This window comes from Myotis lucifugus, unplaced genomic scaffold (assembly GCF_000147115.1).
Source record: "Myotis lucifugus unplaced genomic scaffold, Myoluc2.0 scaffold_189, whole genome shotgun sequence".
Classification (NCBI taxonomy): domain Eukaryota; kingdom Metazoa; phylum Chordata; class Mammalia; order Chiroptera; family Vespertilionidae; genus Myotis; species Myotis lucifugus.
The window spans coordinates 179084-198433 of record NW_005871237.1 but is presented as its reverse complement, the minus strand read 5'-3'; positions in this window follow the sequence as shown (position 1 = coordinate 198433).

Here is a 19350-nt window from a genome sequence, read left to right as displayed (position 1 = left end):
TAAAGTAAAATTTACACAGAGGAAAATGCACACACCTCCATCGTTCTGTGATTTTTTACACATGCGTACAACTATGTAGCTCAAACCACGAAGAAGACACAGAACATGTTTGTCATCCCAGAAGGGTCTCTCGTGCTCCTTCCCAGTCCGTGTCCCATTGCCTCCCGGAAGGCAACCGCTGTTCTGACTTTTCCATCACAGTTCAGTGCAGCCTGCTCTGGAACCTCATCGAACAGGTGTGAGAGGTAAGTCGTGTTGTGTTTTTGCTGAGGTTTGTTTTATTCGGCATAATTATTTGAAGACCCATCCATATATTTTTTAAATATACTTTTATTGATTTCAGAGAGGAAGGGAGAAGGAGAGAGAGTTAGAAACATCCATGATGAGAGAGAATCATTGATTGGTTGCCTCCTGCACGCCCCCCACTGGGAATCTAGCCCGCAACCCAGGCGTGTGCCCCTGGCCGCAATCGAACCCGGGACCCCTCAGTCCACAGGCCGACGCTCCATCCACCGAGCCAAGCCAGCCAGGGCCATATTTTCATTGTATGTAGCAGTTCATTTCTTTTTATTTATGAGTTGAACATTATTGTATAAATATATTATATTTAGTTTATTCATTCCCCCATTAGTGAACATCAGGAATGTCCTTAGTTTTAGACTAATTGAACGTTTCTTATACAAGTGCTTTTGTGGACCCGTGTTTTCATTCCTCTCAGATAAACACCGAGGACTGGAAGTGCTTGCTGACAGAGTAGTTGTGTTTATGAGAAACTACCAGATTTTGCTACGGAAGGTTGGATATATATATATTTTTTATGATTCTGAAAGAAATGCATGAAAGAGCCCTTGCTGGTGAGTTCTTTCTGTCGGAGGAGTCTGGGTGAGGATATTGGGGGCTGCATATGGCTCAGGGTACAAAGTCTTCCGTTAGAATCTGTTTCCTTGTCCTGGACTGTTCTTTTTTATATTAATCCTTCCTTCTGTAGCTAGAACCATGTGGTGCTTGCGATCCAGAAAGTGAAGAAAGGAGGGAATGAGTAAGGCTCGGCCCATCCATCGACACCTGCCATTCCCCCCTTCCTATCCCAGCCAGCCTCCAGGAGCACATAGTTTTTTCCAGCTCTTTTCAACTGTGAATTTCCCAATTTATTTTTTCAGTTAACTTCATGGGGGCAAAGAGGCACATGGTGTATTTCCACCCAGGGCTGTGTAGGGGAGAGTACAGAGCCAACCAAACACCACATCGTTCTTTTCCCTCCGTTGTCTTTTATTTGTGCCTGGTCCTCTTCCACTCTCAGCCGCTCTTCTCTGTCCATCCCACGCCCTCCCCCACACTGGGACCTAATCCATATTTAGGACCTAATCCATATTTTGTTGGCTCAAAATTTCTCAGCATTTTAAAGTTAGTTTCACAGATCCATCAACTTCTGCACTTCCAAGGAGGCTTTTGCGGTGTGTCCAAGGTGGGGAGTGAGGCTGTAATCAACAGCTACTCTAATTTTTCATCATTTCAGGAAGTAGAACAAATATAAATATGTAAGTATTTTAAGTCAGCTTATTGAGAGATCATTTACATTAGTGAAACCACCCTTTTCAGGTGTACAATTTAATTCAAAGTTTGGGCCAACATATAGAGTCATGTAACCAGTACCACAATGAAGACATGGGATAGTTTTGTCACACCACCTCCCCCAATTTCCCTAATCCCCCTTTACGTTCAATCTGTTTCTGGACAAAAGCCCCTGATCTTATTTCTGTCCCTATAGTTTTATGTTTTCTAAAATGTCATATAAATGAAATCATATAGTATGTAGCATTTTGTGTCTGGTTTCTTTCACTTTGCATAATTCTTTTTGACATTTATGCATGCTGTTGTGTGTATTGGTAGCTCATGAAACCAATATATATTTTTTAATGTATTTTATTGATTTTTTTACAGAGAGCAAGGGAGAGGGATAGAGAGTTAGAAACATCGATGAGAGAGAAACATCGATCAGCTGCCTCCTGCACACCCCCTACTGGGGATGTGCCCGCAACCAAGGTACATGCCCTTGACTGGAATTGAACCTGGGACCCTTCAGTCCACTGAGCCAAACCAGTTAGGGTGAAACCAATATTTTTATTATGAAAAATTGACTCAAAAGAGTTAACAAGCAACATGATAATCTAAAGTGTTCTCCAGAGAAGAATTTTCCTAAATGAGGTCCAGGAAGCATCAGTTCTATAACATTAGATTCTCACCACCTATTCAAACTACTTTACAATCCATCAGTAACATGTATACCATCTTTTCTATTGCAAATCCTTAAAAAAGATTTCTTTCCCTTTTTAGAAATGATAGTAAATTCACTGTCTTACAGACAAAGCAAGCTTTGATAAAATAAGTTTGGAAATGTTTCATGCTATAGCCCCCTCCTGGAGATTCACATTTCCATATGCAAGGTTCAGAAAAATTCTGGATTAACAAACTCCAATTAATGTTGTTTGATCTAGCATTTTACAAAGTATTAAACGATAAAACAACACCATCAAATAGAATTTTATGTGACAGCAGAAATGTTCTATAGCTGTGGTGTCCAATATGTTAGCCAGTAGCTACTTATGGCTATTGAATGCTTGAAGTGCAACAGAAAAATTGAATTTTTAATTTAATACCATTTAAATTTAAATAGCCACATGTGACTAGTGGTTTGTTTTTGTGTGTGTTAGTCTTTGTTTGTATAGAGTCTTTTAAATTTTTTCTCTACATAACATTTCTTTTTACTTCTCACAGAACTATCATGCCATGCAGGAACAACCACATAATTTGCAGGGCTCAGTGCTAATGAAAAATCTGAGCTTTATCTTGTTCAAAAAGCAAGGGGAAAAGTGCTAAACTGTAAAGTAAACATTTTCTGTTTCTTCTGTGGCCTCTCTATGGTCTCTCTATTGACTTCTCAAGGGATTTTCTAATTTGCTGCTTGGTGTCATTCTAAGCAAAGTTAAAACTGAAAATTATTACCATTTATCTTTGTATTGTGCAATACCAGAGTAAAATATATATATAAGAACATTTAACTTTTGTATGTAACCTCTAAAACTGTATAATTCATAATTAGTAGCTTTAACATACAGTTGTTATTTTTTGTTCTTACCAGACCAGTGGAAATGCTGCACAAAACTTACTTGACTAGTTTTATATATATATATATTCTGAAGTTTTACATATGTCTCCTTTTTCCCCAATTGACCCCCCCCCCTCAGCCATTCCCACCCGGGGCAAGCCCCCATCTCCCCAGTGTCTATGTCCATTGGTTATGCTAATATGCATGCATACAAGTCTTTTGGTTGCTCTCTAATCCCCCCTCCCCTACCATTTGTCTCTGGATCTATTCTTGTTCATCAAATTATGTTGATCATTATATCCCACATATGAGTGAGATCATGTGGTATTTATCTTTCTCCGACTGGATTATTTCACTTAGCATAATACTCTCCAGGTCCATCCATGCTGTTGCAAATGGTAAAAGTTCCTTCTTTTTTATAGCAGCGTAGTATTCCATTGTGTAGATGTACCATAGTTTTTTAAACCTCTCATCTGCTGATAGGCACTTAGGCTGTTTCCAAATCTTAGCTATTGTAAATTGTGCTGTTATGAACATAGGGGTGCATATATCCTTTCTGATTTGTGATTCTGGTTTCTTGGGATATATTCCTAGAAGTGGGATCACAGGGTCAAATGGGAGTTCCATTTTTAACTTTTTGAGGAAACTCCATACTCTCTTCCACAGTGGCTGCACCAGTCTGCATTCCCACCAGCAGTGCAGGAGGGTCCCTTTTTCTCCGCATCCTCTCCAGCACTTGTCGTTTGTTGATGATAGCCATTCTGACAGGTGTGAGGTGGTATCTCATTTTTATTTTGATTTGCATCTCTCGAATGATTAGTGACTTTGAGCATGTTTTCATATGTCTCTTGGCCTTCCTTATGTCCTCTTTCGAAAAGTGTCTATTTAGATAATTTGCCCATTTTATGATTGGGTCGTTTATCTTCCTTTTGTTAAGTTGTATAAGTTCTCTGTAAATTTTGGAGATTAAATCGTTATCGGAAATATCATTAGCAAATATGTTCTCCCATGCAGTGGACTTTCTTGTTGTTTTGTTGGTGGTTTCTTTTGCTGTGCAGAAGCTTTTTATTTTGATGTAGTCCCATTTGTTTATTTTCTCCTTAGTCTCCATTGCCCTAGAAGCAATGGAGACTGTAAAGATATTGCTACGACATATGTCTGCTATTTTGCTGCCTATGGAGTCTTGTAGGATTTTTATGGTTTCCCGTCTTACATTTAAGTCCTTTAGCCATTTTGAGTTTGTTTTGTGTATAGTGTAAGTTGGTGGTCTAGTTTCATTTTTTTGCATGTGTCTGACCAAATTTCCCAGCATCATATATTAAAGAGACTGTTTTTGACTCCATTGTATGCTCTTGCCTCCTTTGTCAAATATTAATTGAGCATAATGGCTTGTGTTGTTTTCTGGGTTCTCTGTTCTGTTCCATTGGTCTATATGTCTGTTCTTGTGCCAGTACTAGGCAGTGTTGAGAACGGTGGCTTCATAATATAGCTTGATATCTGGTATTGTGATCCCTCCAACTTTGTTCTTCTCAGGATTTCTGTGGCTATTCAGGGTCTTTTTTATTCCAGATGAATTTTTGTAGAGTTTGTTCTAGATCTTTGAAATATGCCATTGGTATTTTAATGGGGATTGCATTGAATCTGTAGATTGCTTTGGGTAGTAAGGACAGTTTAATGATGTTGATTCTACTTCACTTCTTGATATATGTTCATTCTACCAATATGCTCTACCTAAAGCTTATTGATGAATAAAGAAAGACTGAAAGGAAGAGGAAATATGGGTTACCTGATCTTTCTCTTTCCTTCTGTCATTTTCTTTAGCACAAATGGGCAGCTAATGTGAGGAAGTAATATAAATAAAAAGGACACAATAAGGTTCCTTGGCTGTTTTTTCTTAGAACATTGCCTTTTTAAAAAGTTCTTCAGCCCTAGCCAGTTTGGCTCAGTGGATAGAGTGTCGGCCTGTGAACTAAAGGGTCCTGGGTTCGATTCTGGTCAAGGGCACATGCCCGGGTTGCCGGTTCAATCCCCAGTGCGGGGTGTGCAGGAGGCAGCCCATCAATGATTCTCTCATATCATTGATGTTTCTATCTCTCTCTTCCTCTCTGAAATCAATAAAAAACCTATAAAAAAAAGTTCTTCATAGACTTTATTTATTAGGCAGTTTTAGGTTCACAGAAAAATTGAACAGAAAGTACAGAAATTTCCCATATGCCTCCTGCCCCTGCACATATGTAGTCTCCTCCACCATCATAACCCTCCACAGAGAGGTATACATTTGTTACAATCAATGAACCTACTAGACACATAATCACCCCAAGTCCATAATTTACATTAGTGCTTTCTCTTGGTGCTGTGCTTTTCACAAGGAAATTTAAATACATGTTATTAAGTGAAAGAAGCCAATTTGAAAAGACTGTATATTGTATGGTTTCAACTATAAGACATTCTAGAAAAGGCAAAACTATAGTTTTATAGACAGTAAGAAGACCAGTGGTTGCCAGGGGTTAGTGAGGAGGGAGGGATGAATAGGTGAACTATAGAGGGTTTTTTAGAGAAGTGAAATTATTGTATTCCAAAACGACACCATAGGAGCAGACACATGTCATTTGTCCACACCTGTTATTGCCTTCTTTTTGTGTACAGAGTAAATTCTGGTTCAAATGGAACTGGAGGCCTTTCAGGGATGGTAAACGTGGAGTTCTGTGGTGCTGCTGTCCAGAGGCATAATTACAAGTGTGCTGTTTAACTGTTGTTTAAATGGTGGCTCCATCTCCAGACCAGAGTGTAAAAGTCTATTGAATTTATTCTGTGGCTATGGAATTTAGCATCTGAGATAGCCTGGGACCTAAGGACAAAAGTTCTTAATAGGAAATGGCTTCAGTAGACCTGTGAAGCCACCACTAGTAAATCTGTCTGAAAAACTAGGGCATCTATGCATATGAGAATTTTTCTAGGAAGTGTGTCCACAACTATTAATAAATTCTCAAAGGAGTTCATGACACAAAAAGCCAAAGAGCTTCTAATTCAAAACATTGTTTATGAGAGGAAAATGGCTTTTCAGATCCAGAGAAACAACATACAAACTAACTTTTGGAAAACAGCCTGTCGGAAAGTTGAGGGCTCACAAATACATTTTGTCATGATGAGTAATACTAAAAGATGGTTTTATGAAGTTTTCAGTAAATGCTTGCTTTGATTTCTCTCAGTCCAAAGGGAACTAAAAAGGGTTCTTACACTTCTTACCTACTCTCCCCTTACCCAAATTATCCAAGGGACATTATCCAAGGGACCTGGGGCTCCAGTATCAGATATTACCATGAAATGGTTTCTCTAGGCTTTTGTATTTCTTATTTTTAAAGGTCATTTGCTTTGGGGAATCAATGGGTCAAAGGACAGAGAGAGAGAGAAAGAGAGAGAGAGAGAGAGAAAGAGAGAGAGAGAGAGAGAGAGAGAGAGAGAGAACAGGAGGCTGTGTTTGAATGTGAAAAATAGAAGTTTGGGGCTAAGGACACCCTGTCGGAGAGTGATACTGTTGATCTTTAGGGACTCGTAAGTCATTCTGAATAAACTCAGCCCTGACCCCGGCCTTTTAAAGGTTCAAAAGCTGAGGGCTAATTTTGTGTGTACTTGCTGAGTTTTCACATGGTCCGGAGTGCCTGCTTCCAGCTGGAACTGGACATGGAAATACTTATACTGAAATAACATTAGGAAGGGGGCCCCTCTGAGGTTTCCGATCAAGCAGGAACCAAGAAAAACTAAAAATCCCAGGAGACTGCCTCATTTATTATTTTCATCTTTTCTTCCACCTCATCCTAAGAAAGTCTCCGGGCTAACAAGGATCTGTATATGAGAGATATTTTTGAGACATATCAGCCTTATAAAGTGAGTTTATCTGCCTGTGAATTGCTCAAGAAATCATCTTCTCAACAATGTTGATATTACTAGGGGGCCATATTTTTGAGTTAACCTCTTATTTCTCAATTTTGATTAAAGAATTAATTGAACTTTTTAAGAAATAGCAGCTTCCTAGTTCTAGTCAGATTATGTTTTGAGTTTCTCTCAAAAAGCAATTTATGTATTTATTTTTGCATAGAATCTACCAAGATTACAAAAAGCAAAACACATATAAATCAAAACTTAAATATTGATTCTACTTGATCCAGAGTAGACTTGTATATTCTATTTATCCAAGCTTTGCACATGATGGCCAATAATCTCTTCAAAGAATGTTTGTGTCGGCAAGACGGGTGACCCTGTCTGCCTATGTAAGAGCAACACGTTCTAACAGGAGCAACAGAAGCAAAGAAAACAGCTCTGGGCATTGGACCGCTGAGCTCTTTGCTTCTGCATCCACAGGGCAGGGGTGTCAGGTCCCTTCAGTGACTTCTCCACAGACCCAGTGCCTCTTTCCCAGCTCTGAGGCCGCATGTGAGCTGAAATCAGTTTTGTCTTTGGCTAAAGCAGGTAAGGCAGGTCTATACTTTGCTTATTGTCATGTTGTGCTGTTTATCAAATACAAAACCAATTGACCACATTTTCACATTTTGTAGCAAAATTGTACTTTGACAATATAACACTTCTAAGGAAGAAAAGGATATTCCCAGGATTCCCCTCCCCCCACCCCAGAAGGACTCCCAAGTCTTAGCTAGGTTGGAAAATGCTTTTTAAAATATACCTTCATTTTTCCTAACGGATACTAACTTAATAAAATTTCTTTTTCCTGAGTGATCTCAGGTAAACAAGCAGAATATTCTTTCTTGAATGTTCCAAAGTTGCACTATTATATCATGTTATGAGTTCTTCATGGGCAAACACTAGATCTTGTTTGTCTTTGTTACTGCATTTTTTTCTTTAATTCCTCAGAACTTGGCATGGTGACTGGCACATAGGAGACACTCCATAAATGTTTTTTTCCCCTTCATTTGCTCAATTTGGTCAAATGGAGGGTTCAGGCTCAAATTTCAAGTATGAACATCTTTGAGTAAAATTGTTAAATGGGGGAAATGTGCCTCCAGAAACTCTCTCCCCTTTCACTGTGTACACCACAGGTGCCAGTGTACTTTTGCTGTTCTCTGGTTGAGGTTATGGATTTCCACAGCGACACTGTCACCAGGACTATTTCTCTTGATCAGACTGTTTCTTGATCAATAAGAGCAGGTTGCGGTGATTCAATATGTGGGATCTTCACATAACTTATTTCCTTTGAGTCTCTGGGAATGATACTCGTGGTAACAGGAGAGAGAGTTTTGAAAACCTCTTGGATCACAAGTCATATCAAGCAGGAAACAGCCCTGGTTTCAGTCTTAGTTTTAAGGACTAGAGAGAAAGCAACACAGTATCCCCTTGAGACAATGCAGTCCCTCATTTTGCAGATGGGAAAATTGGAAAAAAAAGAAGAAAGAACATAAATGACTGCTCAATTTGACATTACAAGTTAGGGTCAGAGTTGGAAATAAAAAAACAACGGGCTAGATTAAATTTTCTATCATGTTAAGCATTTATTTACCCAAAGATGTATAAATTAACTTGATTTACAACTCTGAATCTTTCTTCAGAAAGTGGTAATTATATTCCTCAAACTGTAATAATCTATGCAATAAATATAAATCTTCCTCATGGGATCCTGACATATCCAGTTTTCTGGGTCACTATGTATTGTGTTCATAAATGTCAATAAACCTTTTAAGTGCCATTTTGAATTAATTCAGATATAGCCACAGTTTTTTTTCTTTTTGAAGGAAATCATATTTTCTGTGTACTAAATTAAAATGAAGTGCTTTTCCTCCACATGTCTGTCATTTCAGTTAGGTATTGAAGACTGAGCAATAACATGATTATTTGACTGTGGCATTAATGTAACATTTATATACAAAGTTTTCTTGATTTTGAAAAGCTATTTTAAGAGTATATTTTAGCAATAAACTGTAATTATTGTTAAATTCTTTCAGCATAATTTTAATGTTCTACTCTTTTCTCAAAAGCACAGGGTAGAACAAAAGTAATAAAACAAATTAATTATTTTTAAAACCTCAACTTTAGAAGGCAAATGCTTCTTCATAAACAAAGTTTTATTCATTGGGTTTTATCAAATTTATGTAAGAAAATTTATTTAATAAGACAATTTAAGGCACAGAAATAATCTAATCATATTTTGAGTGTGTGAAGTAAAACACAAAATAGAATTCTCTGACTCCATCTCATGTGGCAGTAGCAATTGTTTGGAGAGCTAGGTTGAATATTTTGGGCAAGATGAATATGGTTTTCAGATCAGTGTTCATAAGAGAAATATCTGGGTCACCTTTAATACCCTTTATTCATGATTCTAGCTGAATGCTCTGGTCACACAAAGTAAGTCAGTAATTTTGGAAAAACAGAACAGAAAAGAGCTTTCTCCAGATGACTTGTCAGTGGCCAATTCCAAATGAGGTCCCTAATAGGTTACTTAACACACGACACCCTGGTAATTGTAGCACATTTTAAAATAGATCACTTGTAATATAAATTCCCAGTCCTTAGAAGGTAAGTCAGTACCTCAAAGACTGATTCATCTCCAAGTTTGGCTGGTTATGTCCCAAAATTCTCTCACAGCTTTCCTAAGTGCTAAATTGTACTTTGGGAGTGCGTGGAACCTCTGGGGAATTAGAACATCCATAGAGGAATGAGGCTTATAGCACAGCCCTAGGTTGTTTGAGATGCATAGTAGGCATCCAAGCAGAGCTATAAAGTACAAGAGTACAAGCTGACCCTACCCACTTTAGAACTGCATCTCCCATCAGCACTCTGCTTATTGTTAATGACACTCAAATCACACTGGTTTTGATTATGTCTAAAGGCTTTTACAGTTATTTCCATTACCAGGACTCTTCATCTTCAGATGTTGGTGTGCTATTATGGGACCATTTACGTATATTATGGAATAAAGCAAATGAGTTATTATGTTGCTGTCACTGAGAACTGGGAATGTCAGCATTGGAGAGGGAAGATAAAGATGTAAGTTCAATGATGCTTAAGTTTAAAAAAACACCTGTAGTTCTGAATTTGAGTTGAAAATAATATAAACTTATGAAATAATTTAACTTAAAATTTTAAAAAAAGATTTTCTATTTCTGTCTACTGAAGCAGCCAAGAAACAATGAACAACCCAGTGGCAATGAGAATCCCAGTGCCTAGACTGTTCTCTAAAGATACCAGTTTTACTAAACATAATCAGGGCTCCTTGAGGAGATGGTTTATTCTAGATGTGAGGCAGGAAATTTATAAGATAAGCCTGGAACATTTTGTCAAAGCAGGGACCCAAAAAGTTATTAAAAATCCGTAGGGCCATGTCAGGAATCAGGAAACAAAGATAAGATAGCTCAATCATCAATACAGACAATAACTTCAACAAACTGAAATACAATAAATGTCTAAATCCAAGAGTTCATAATTATAAATAAGAATTTTTTTGGTTTTTAAATTGTCACTGCAGGGTGTTATCTTAAAATCTGGTAAAGAAAGAATTAAGCACTTATTCTGCCTTTTCTACAAATGCATCTCAGGTTAACCAAATATTTAAGGAGGGGGGATTTTTTTCCTTGTAGATATATTCTAGCCAATGACTAAAGAAGATATTAAAGACTGTTACTATTTTCCACACTATATTTATTTATGTATGTATTTATTTATTTTTAAATCCACTTGATTTTTATTTTTTCATTATTATTTTTTGAATATGTTTTATTGATTTTTTACAGAGAGGAAGGGAGAGAGATAGAGAGTTAGAAACATCGATGAGAGAAACATCGATCTGCCTCCTGCACACCCCCCACTGGGGATGTGCCAGCAACCAAGGTACATGCCCTTGACCGGAATCGAACCTGGGACCCTCCAGTCCGCAGGCCGACATTCTATCCACTGAGCCAAACCAGGTAGGGTTCAAACCATATTTAAAGTACTAATGAATCCAAGCAATGATCATTCATAATTGCCAACATCTCAAAAATATACAATGAAGATATTAAATATTTTTGATGGAAGGACATGATACCACTCATATGGTATAGCACCAAAAAAGAAAAAATAATCCAACCTGAACCTAATCAAGCCTCTACCAATTTCCCAACAATATAGAAGGAACAAAGACCATGTTGAATGACACCATTGGAATGCAATCAGCAAAATCCAGACAATAAAAAACAGTACAGGACAGACCACACCATTTATTTAAATTTATATATTGCAAGGGATGAAAAGAGAGGTAAAGAGGGAATTTATAGATTACAATAGACTTGAGAGACCTGTTGCAATGCATGGACTTTATTTGAATTCTGATTTGAACACACACACAATAAAAAAATAAACCATTTAAGAAACAATTTTGAGACAATTGGGGAAGTTTGAACACTGGATATTTGATGACATAAAGGACTTATATTTCAAGTCCTGATAATTGGGTTTAAGTTTTCTTTTTAATAGCCCTTCGTTTTTAGTGCTATAAATATTACTACAAATGAAATGATATGGTATCTGGGATTTCCTTCAAAACATGGGGAGTTAGAGGATAGGTAGGTCAAGTAAGGAAAAGTATAAATGAAAAAGATTGTCCATGAGCTGAAAATTGCTGAACTGGGTGCTGGATACACTATATTTTGGTATATGTTTGAAATGTTTCATGGTAGGTAGTAAAGACATCATCATAATAACCATAGCCCTGGCATACAGCATGGGCACCCTGGAGCCTGGGCTAAGGCCTGAATCCTTATGAGTGTGTCTCAGCATTGAGTGAGCACAAATAGTCCGCTCACCTGTGCAGGACCCTCCTCAACAGTGTTACCACGTGACAGAAATGGACAGACCAGCTCCAGCACCTCCTTATTTGGAGTTTTAGAAGCTGGACTTAAACACTTTGGACTAGACTAATAAGGCCCTAGTGTTCTTGGATAAATTGAGGAGTGGGAAACTTATCTTCCAGAAAGATATCCTGAAATTCTGGCCAACCAGAAACAAGGGGGGCTCCAAAGTAAACTGGAATAATAAAAGAGATGAGAATATATTTTGTACATGTCAACTTAGTAAAACAGTTATACCAGTTAATTAAGACAGCTCCAGTAGATTTTAATCCTCTGTTGGTTCCTAGCCCCCCCTCTACCCCCCCCCCCCACACGCTTATTAGAAAACACATTTTCTAACACTTCTGGAATTTTATGTTCCAATGCTGGCCAAGAGATAAGTTGATTTTAATGTAATTACTATTTGAACAAAAACTGAGGTGCCTTCATTTGCTGGCTAAAGAGCGTTCCATTGTTCTTAGGATTATATCGAACCTTACACAGCCTAATGAGCTATTACCCCCCTTCACCACACTCCAGCTTCATTTTCCCTCTTTCAGTTTTTAACTCTCTTCACTGCCTAAGATATCTTGAACTTAGTAGTCCATCTTCCCCGAAGTCCCTTTTCCATTCTCCCACCACCATCATTGCCGTCATCAATTCGTACTCATTGTTACGGGCCAGATTAAATGTCTCTCAGGGATGTGTTCATTGATGGTTCTGTGCAGGATATGTTTGGTGAATGTATAGCATCCCGCCCTTCCTCTTCCATAGAACTTAAACCTATAATTATATAAGTATTTTAATTCTTTTTGCTTACTGTTCATCTCTGTAACTAGAATGAATGCTCCATGAGGCTGAAACCATGTGTACCTTATTCACTGCTTTATCCCCAGCACCTCAATAATATTGCCTAATAAATATTTGCTGAATTAATGAATGAAATCATGACAGTGTTTTCCTTATTAAAAAGCCCTAAAGCCATTTCCTCATATTTGGCAACCTTGGGATATTTATCAAGATTTGTTTTATTTAAATTCTTAGCTGTGTGTCATTGGCAAAAAACACTTTCCTTACAATCTACTGTTTTGCTTCATCTACTGACAATGTTTTCATCAAAATGTCTATTGTGTGAGCACTATTTTCAGTTTTAAGTGAAATGAGACAGGAAACAGAGCAGTTTTGCCTCTTTGCAGACAGAATGAGAAACAATAAGATTGTCATATATTTAAACACAGATGTGTGGACTCCAAACTTATTCTCACTGTTTTCAGTCTCTTAGTCCATCTATTATACTAGCATTTCCTACAGTAGTTCCAGGTCACAGATCCTTATTTTTATGTTTGTAGAATGACTTGGTCGTCCTTTCTTTAAAAAAAATTTTGAATTTAAAATTACATGAAAAAAGTTTATTATTGAATAATCAGAAGATATAAACAAGAAAGAAATCACTACCCAGAGATACCCTCAGTTTGTATTTTATTGTATCACCTATACACTTTTTATCTCCACAAAATGGATCCTATTGTATATGCTGTTTGTAATATGATTGTTTTAACTCCAAATATGCCACAAATATGTATATTATATGTGTGTCTACTAAGCAAGAAAACCCCACCTATTATTTCTAGGAATGGGAGGTTTTGCTGTGTGCTCCTCAGACTAGCACCATGCTCCTTGTGGACACTCAACGAACGGACACCTGTTGGCTGAGTCATGCTTAACTGCTGTTTTGTTTTTCTACATCATGAACCCTTTAAAACAAACTCAGCGGTAGCTGTGATGGTCAGTCAATATGTGGCATACAGTTCTCTGCTCTTTGTGGAAACATGTGATCTTGTTGTTCCCACATGTGGACTGATCGATTCCTCAGTGACCTCCCATGGAACTGATCTCAAACACTATCATCTGAAATTCATTACTTCTCAGTATAGCTCTGTACAAAATTACAAAGTTTTGAATTCTAAAATTCAACACTCAAAATTCCCTATAAGTTTAATGTATTCTAAATCTTTAGTTTTAAACCAATTTAACATAATTTAGTTTGCCACGCCATAAAACTTCTGGTTGTAGTTATTTTACTAGACTTGTGGGGAATATCCCATTATCTGACACTTTTTTATAGTTAAGTCTAGGCATCCATAAATCCGTTTTTACATCAACAATATAAGAGGTAGCACTGCTTATCACATTAGTATATATGAAGGCCCATCTGCTCAAGCAAAGCCAAAACAAAACAAACACAGCAGCAGCAAAAATCTGTTCCCTCTCCCAGTGTGCTTCATTATCCCAAATAGCAGAGAATCTACCATTAAATGGTGATGTACTTTCTCATTTGTTGGCTCAACATTCTAACATCCTTCCCATGAGATAAACTTATCTCCTCACTCTTCTCAAAACAAACCACACAACTCAGAAATAAACAGATACTCCTACAAGAATACAATGACTTATTGTATAATCACTATGTAATTGTAGGAATGTAGAAACACTAGAATAAAGGTGAAAAATTAGTTCATTCTGGAGGTCTTTGTTTATTCCTAGTTTTTGGACCCTGGCCGCACAATTTTTGAAAATATACCTTGATCCACACCTTTTTAATCAAAATCTTCTGAGTATTTTCTGTTGTGTTTCACTAGACCCACACCCCTAAAGTAAACACTCAGTGGAAACTACATTGTCCAGGTGCCATTAAAGCAACTTTATTAAAAATCCCTTATGGCCACCTCTTTGATTTTTATTTCTTCCACCTTTCACAGAAACCATTTTGCCTTTAACGTGCACCTCAAGTCCCCAAAACCTTTAGAAGAATTTGGCTCTTCCACGTCCCAAGTTTTTTTTGGTTTCCTCAGGATAGAGAAAAAACAGGAATATAATGAACACCATAATTTGATGGGCATACGCAGCTCCAGAGACAGAGACGCACTGGTCACTCCGTCAAACTTCAGAGGGAAGGTAGGGGAGGGTGGGGGTAAGGGGGAGAGATCAACCAAAGGACTTATATGCAAGCATATAAGCTTAACCAATGGACACAGACAACAGGGGGGTGAGGGCATGAGTGGGGGGGGAGTTGGGGGGGTAATGGGGGGATAAGGACACATATGTGTACCTTAATCAATAAAGAAATTTAAAAAAAAGAGAAAAAAAAGGGCCCGACACTACCAGAACTGAATTCCTTTTCATGATACTCTGTTCACATTCTTACTGTTGGCAGTGACAGATTATCTACTGCCAATCTGGGTCAGAAGGAAAAGTTGCTTGACTAACATAAAGTGAAGCATGGTCAGTTTGATGGGCTTTCCCTTCACTCAAAGCCTTGGCCACACTGCAAACGGGATTGCACAGAACTGGAAGGCATTTCACCCCATAGGCACCTGACGTCTAACAAAGAAATATCCAAGCTTCACGGAAACGACTTCCACTAAATAAGAATTACGAAGTGTACATTTCCATAGAAAGCTCTTCTGCCGAGTCCCTAGAGACAGAAATTATAAACACAAATACAGCTAAGTATGTGTACAGAGCCATTTCTCCAGGTACCAAGACAGAGAATATAGAGTACATTTTCTGGGTTCTTCTGTTTCACATTTATTGCTCCTCCTATCCTGCGAAGCCTTGTATTTATTAAGTATTTTTGGCTGTTTGTGGCATTAAATCTGGCATCATACTAACAGTTTCAGTAATAATCAACAGGAAAGTGTCACTATTTGTTAGGCTGGGTTAAACCCTTTTCATCTTCATAAACTCTTACAATAAGCCTATAAGTATAGATAATTTTACTACCCCCATTTTATTTTTTAAATATATTTTTGTTGATTTCAGAGAGGAAGGGAGAGAGAGAAAGAGATTGAAACATCAATGATGAGAGAGAATCATTGACCGGCTCCCTCCTGCACACCCCCAACTGGGGATTGAGCCCACAGCCCAGGCATGTGCCCTGACCAGAATCGAACCTGGGACCTTCAGTCCGCAGGCTGACGCTCTATCTGCTGAGCCAAACAGGCTAGGGCTACTACCCCCATTTTACATATAAGGAAACTGGCATAAAGAGGTGTTAAATAATGTATCCAAGGCTAGTTAGCTAAGAAAAAGTAGGGGCAGGGTTTTACGTTGAGCAGTTGAGAAGTTGCTTGCTCCCTCAGATATTCTGACTAAAATTTAGTAGTACTGCTCTTGTCTACGCAGCAGGTTTGCACCTGTTCACATTTGGGTATAGTGGAGCGCTCTCTTTAACAATTTGACCCCAGGTATTTTTACTTGTTTTATTTTTGTTTAAGTATTGATATGGAAACAATGCTAAAGGGGAGAGAAGTATTGATAGTTGTCACCCATCAGCTCCCTGTCCACCTCTTGTGCCATCCTTGTAGCAGCAGTCAAGACAAGATCTCATCTGCACTAACTGGCCAGAGAAACCTGGACATCCCTGTTACTCTTGCAAGTCCTCCTTTTCAAAAGAAGAACGTTGCCCATTCGCCGACAAGTGGATAAAAAGGCTGGGGTACATTGATACAATGGAACACTACTCTGCTATAAAAGAATGAAGGGAATCTTACCTTTGTGACAGTATGGATGGACCTGGATGGTATTATGTTAAGTGAAATAAGCCAGTCAGAGAAAGACAAATACTACGTGATTTCACTCATATGTGGAATCTAATGAACAAAAGAAACAGACAAAATAGAAACAAACTCATAGATACAGAGAACAGACTAACAGCTGTTATAGGGGAGGGTGTTTGGGGGCTGGGTGAAAAAGGTAAAGAGATTAAGCAAAAAAACAAACAAAAAAAGAACTTCAGAGATACAGACAATAGTATGGTTACCAGAGGGAAAGGGGGGATGGGAGGAGGTAGAAGAGGGTAAAATGGGGATAAATGGTGACGGAAGGAGGCTTGACTTTGGATGATGAATACACAATACAATATAATACATTATAGAATTGTACACCTAAAATCTATATGTTGTATTAACCAATGTCACCCCAATAAATTCAATAAATTAAAAAAATCAGGTTATAAGTAATTAAAATAATACTTCAATTTTAAAGCTATTGTTGTGCATGTACATATATTTATAATACCATATCATGTACCATATCAATTGTTTTTCCTTTTTTATTGTGAAAGTAAAAGATTTATTTAATGAACATTCTGGGACATATTTCCTCATGCAAATATGCCAGGGTTTTTCTGGGGTATATGAGTAGAAATGAAATATTTGGGATACAGGGCTTAAGAATGTCTAAGAGTAGCTATTGTAAAGCAATTACATAGAAATCATTTTATTTTAGTAAAGTTAAGTTCAGCAATTGTATTAAACTTTTACTAATTTTAATGATACATTTATTTAAAATCATTCTCCAGAAATGTTTATATTTCTATGAATAAAGGCAATTAGATTTATATAATTTTAAGTTTTTTTTTTCTTTAAGAAATCCAGCAAAATGTTGCTTAGAAATGGTTTTTGCTTTCTTAAATATACAATTGCTTTTATTATTTCCTTTTTTTTTTGCTTTTATTATTTCACTTTTAAGTATTATTATTCCTTTTCTTGCTCCTCTTTTGCCTGGTAAATCTTTTCCCATTACTGTATTATATTTTCAAGTTTTCCATGTCCTTATGTTTTAGACGTGTCTTTTATTTTGTTTTAAATCCTCACCTGAGGATATGTTTTCCATTGGTTTTTATAGAAAGTTTCTTTTTCTTTGAGTTCAGTCTTCTGGACTAAAGATTATTATTATCATTTTTTCTTTTGTATTCATCTTAACTTGAGATTTGTTGGATTTCCTCAGTCTGAGGATTGATTTCTTTCATTAATTCTGGAAAATTTTCAGCCTGGCTGGAGTGGTTCAGTTGGTTGAGTATTGTCCTGTGTATGAAGGGTTGCCAGTTCCCAGTCAGGGCACATACCTGAATTGTGCACGGACAGAAGGCAACTGATAAATATCTCTCTCTCTCTCTCTCTCTCTCTCTCTCTCTCTCTCTCTCTCTCTCCATGTCTTCAGATGAGGATAAGAAAAAAGAAGGAAAAATTTCAACCATTATCCATTTCAATATTGCCTCCTTCCTATTTTCTTTGTTTTCTCCTTTTGGAAATCTAGCAACATGTAAATTGAACCTTTTCTATCCTCTACATCTTCTTTTACTTATTTTTGCTATTTTTTATCTTGTCCCTCTGTGCTTCTATCTTCTATCTTCCAGTTCACTGGCACTCTCTTTAGCTGATTCTATCTGCTATTTAATTTGTCATACTGAATTTCTAATTTGAATTATTGTATTTTTCACAAATTACATTTTTTACTTTTTCAAATCTTTCTTGTCAATTAGGATAGTCTCTTTTTCTTAATGACACTTTTGATTTCTTCTTTTACTTATTTGAAGATATTAAACATACTTGTTTAAATGTCTTTATCTGATAATTCCAAAAACTACATTCTCGGAAGGCCTAAATCTATAGTTTGCTGTTTCAGGTGATGCCTGCTCAGGAAAATTTGTTTCCTCAAGTATTTAGTGAGTTCTTATTTTAAGCCCTTGTTCCTTGAAACTTCATTATTAGGGATTATTTGAAACTTTGTTTAGCACATTCTTCTAGAGAGGGTTTGTGTTTGCTTTTGCTAGGAACCCGGGAACACTATCAATTTAAAGTAGCCTTTAAATTTGACTTCTAATCTGCAGTTTGGGGAGCCCCATAGGTAGAGTGGTTTCAGGCCCAAACCTGTTAGAAGAGGTGGTTAGAGATTTCCCAAGAAGACATGATCTGCTTTATCTTTAGAGCCGAAGAAAAGACAGGAAAACTGTCTCCCTCTGCAGGGTGACTGTTTTCTTTTTGGGGACTGTGTCTCTCAACAGAATAGGGCTGTTGCTTAGTCACAGATATTACTATCTTTTGGGTTTTCTGCCCTTAAGTGGAGGTCTCTGGCCCAAATCCCTGACTTCTTTGCACCTCTCCCCAGATCTCTCTCCCGTCCCAGGTGAGGTAGCCCTAGCACTGGACCACCAGGATTACCAGATCCTCTCAAGGACATGCTCACCTTTGTGGATTCTTTTCTTTCTTGTGACTTCTGGCTTCTAACATTCTCTAATTTAGTCATAACTCAGTCATACAGTAAAGCATCTATTATTCATTATTTTAATATGAGCTGTATTGGGAAGTCTTCTCTCATGATATTGCTAAAAATGAAGTCTAAAATCTATTAATGTGTATTTGTAAAGGGATTCTTATTGCAAGTCAATATACAACAAACAAATGCACTTAGAAAAATGTTTAAAATAAATAGAACCTTCAAAAGAGATACCAAACTATTACTGGAATTTCATCATTTGGATTTGTGTTTACTTACTAGAAAATAATTTTTATAACCAACTAGATAATTATTGACATACACTAACCTTTCACATATTTATGTGACAATTTTTCACTGTAGCAATTTAGCTGA